This window comes from Echinops telfairi, unplaced genomic scaffold (assembly GCF_000313985.2).
Source record: "Echinops telfairi isolate 266 unplaced genomic scaffold, ASM31398v2 ScPeMD7_5868;HRSCAF=6743_0, whole genome shotgun sequence".
Lineage (NCBI taxonomy): Eukaryota > Metazoa > Chordata > Mammalia > Afrosoricida > Tenrecidae > Echinops > Echinops telfairi.
In genome coordinates this window covers 2,512,006-2,515,211 of record NW_022109767.1, presented here as the reverse complement: position 1 = coordinate 2,515,211, position 3,206 = coordinate 2,512,006, and the positions used below count along the sequence as shown (strand labels likewise).

At 49.7% G+C, this 3,206-nt stretch overlaps 1 protein-coding gene across 1 annotated transcript in view; it reads right to left on the bottom strand.

The window, feature by feature from the left end:
* The window catches only part of RIPOR2 (RHO family interacting cell polarization regulator 2), a 310,774-nt gene that overhangs the window by 6,400 nt on the left and 301,168 nt on the right, over window positions 1-3,206 (bottom strand). The window lies entirely within an intron of this gene.

The window sequence follows — 3,206 nt, the reverse complement described above, 5'->3', positions numbered from 1 at the left end:
CCCACCAGCCACTCGGTGGGAGAAAGATGAGGAGGCTGCCTGATTCTCTACAGATTTCCAGTCTCTGAAACCCAAAGAGCAAGTCCTACGCTGTCCCACAGGGTCACTATGAATCAGCATCGACTTGCTGCCAGGGAATAATATTAGGCCTAGTTACTAAAATAGAGGAGGGTCTTAAAGGTCAACAATGGAAAGCTATCTCTTTACTCCACAAACTATTGAGCCCTCAGTGCACGAAGTCTGAGGAATTCAGTACTAAACAACACATGACTCTTGCCTTCAAGAGTTTACAATCCCATGGGAAAACAGGTGTGGTAGTCACATAATCGGGTGTCAATTTGAGACTATTAAGAGTGAAGGGGTGGAGTCTAGCCTCTCAATCAGGTCACTTGATGACCTCATTTGGAGGCATGACCGATTTAAATAGCACACTGGAGGCCAGACACACACACACACTATCTCTGTTTGACATTCCTGTTGGCAAGACACATCGAGCTACACTGATGGAGCCTTGGAGCTGGAGGAGCCATGTGGAGACCATGCCAGCACTGAGATGCTTCTACCACCACTGGATCCACAGGACTTTCCTCCCACGGGTCTGTGATCTTCCTGCATTTGATATCATTGCATGTGTTGCATGAGTCTGAAGAGAAATTTACAGACTGGTATTGGACATATGGGCTAAAGTTGGACTTAAGGACTTGAGCTGGACTGGGCTAGGATGTTTTCTTAATATACAATTACTCTTTATTTATTTATTTTTGGTCTTTTCTTCCCTTTTAATCTTTTTAATGGTGCTTTGCTTTCTTTTTTAAAACATTTTGTTAACAATTACTCTTTATATAAAGCTCTTTAGTATACACATATGAGTCTCCCTGGATTTGTTTCTTTAGTCCATCTGGACTAACCCAACATGTTATTAAACAAGCAAAGTAATTAGTATAATGAGAGACAGTGTTAATAATAGGCTTTGGCAAAGTGCCATGAAGATGGAACATCGTTTGGTCAGAGTCTACATGGAGGGAGAAGTGTATTAGAGGAGTTTGGAAGGTTTGGGCACGAGGTTGGTGGGTGTGTGGGTGTAAGCATGGCCGGGGGTGTGGAAGATCAGACAAAGTCCAGGCCAGAGGAACAGCTGTTGATCTAGCCCAGGACTGAAGATGTGAGCTTGGAGAAAGAGGCAGGGGCCAGGACAAGGAGGGTCTTACAAGGCATGAGGGTGATAGATTTTATTCTGAGGTTGTGAGTGTTCATGGAAACATGCTAAGCAGGACATGTGTTTAGTATGTGCATTCTAATTGCAGTGGAGAAAACAGGCTGAAAGGAGTGAAAATGAATGGGGCAGGGAGGCTGCTAGGAACATGGTTCTGTCCAGGTGAGAGATGCGGGGTCCAGGAGCGCAGGGAAAGAGACCAGAGGTCAGTTCCCAGCTGCTGGAGGATGAGGGTGTACGAGATGTCCCTGAAGGCCCTTATATTTCTGACACAAGCTAGTAGTGGATTGGTTGCATGACTTACTAAGATGCAGCAGATTCCTGTATATGGTGGGTGTATGGGTGTGTGTGTGCGTGTGTGTGCATGTGAAATTTGAAGTGCTCTCCTAGTAAAGATCTCTAAAAGCTGGATAAGTGGATGGGAAGGGAGGCCCTGGACTGGGAATAATGGGGTTCACCAGCATGAGGACGGCCATGAAAGCCCTGGGGATCGACATCTGCACAGGAGAAAGATGTGGAGCGTCAGGGGCTGGGGCAGAGCCTCTGAGACCATCCCTGGGTACAGCACATTGAGGACATGGAGCCTGCCTTCTGCAACATGCATGTGATTGCTACGATCCTGGAGGAGTGGAGGAAGGGTAACAAAGCCTGCTTTCCGATTTGTTGGAAGAAAGCGCGGCTCGGGAAGTGGCTGCGGTGAGAGCCAGAGGACGGCGAGCCAGAGAGCGCTTCCCGTTGTTCATCATGGAGGCTCATCACGGCCCTCTCCGGTGCTCCCGAGGGTTCCCAATGGCTGCCTTTTCACAAGTAGCTCATCAGATTTCCCCCGCAAGGTGCCTCTGGAGAGACTCACACTTCCGACCTAAATGTTGCCCATCTGCACCATCCAGGGATAGGTAGACGGTCGGTTGGTTAGTGGGGGCCATGCAGATGGATGGTGGTGGTTGTGAAGTATCCTTAAGTCCGTTCCAACTCGTAGTGACCCCATGTGCACAGAACAAAACACTGCCCGGTCCGCCCCCAGCCTCACAATTGTTCCTGTGTTTGACGAGAGACCCCACATTTGATGTCCTTGATCTCTGAAGGTTGTTTCCTGATTGATGACTGAAATGAAAGATATGGGCTGTCTGCATGTGATTCTTTTTTTAAGTTAATTTTCTTCAACAAGTGAGCAAAAGGTGGTTGGTTGCTTGGGATGATCAAAGGAGTCTGCATCCCTTTCCTGCCCTCTCCCCTCCCTCTTGCCCTCAGGTCCTTCCTCCAGGGCAGCGACGGCCTCTGGGGACAGCAGGGAGCTTGGAAGAGCTCCAGGGGCACAAAGCATCCTCCCTCCTCTCCGATTCTAAGGGAGGAAAATCGAGCACAGGGGGTGAATCCGGTGTCCCCAGATGGGGGGGGGGGGTACCCGAGCTTAGCTGGACCCTCTGCTTTCCCCTTGGTGGCTCCTAAAGCCATCAAATGCATGCAGTCCAGCGTGCCTGCCTGTCCTCCTGCACACAGGTTGCCGACTAGGTGCCTCGATCTCACAGGCACCGCTCCCTGACACGTCCCTGTCAGGACAGGACCCACACTGCTGGGGGGCCCTGGGGCCACATAAAGTACATTCATAGCCAGGAAGAGACCATTTCCTAGAGCCCCTTTTCTTCACAGATCATTAGCTCTCTCTTACGTGGTATTAGTTTTATCCCATCAGGTGCGCAGGTACCTGTCGCTGACCCTGTGGGCCTATCCAAGGTATTAGCAATTTCTAAGGTGTGGCTGCCTACGACCGATTAGTGTTCCTTTGGGGGATGGAAGCAGGCGAGGTATTAAATCTCATCAACCAAAAGGTAAAATCTGGCTGTTGTTGTTGATGCCAGCGAGTCAGTTCTGGGTCAGAGTGACCCTGGGCACAGCAGAGTGAAACACAGCCCCGTCCTGCTCCATCCTCACAGTGTTGGAAATTCTCCAGCCTCTTGCTTTTTCATCGACATCTCAGCTCTTTCGCTCCCAG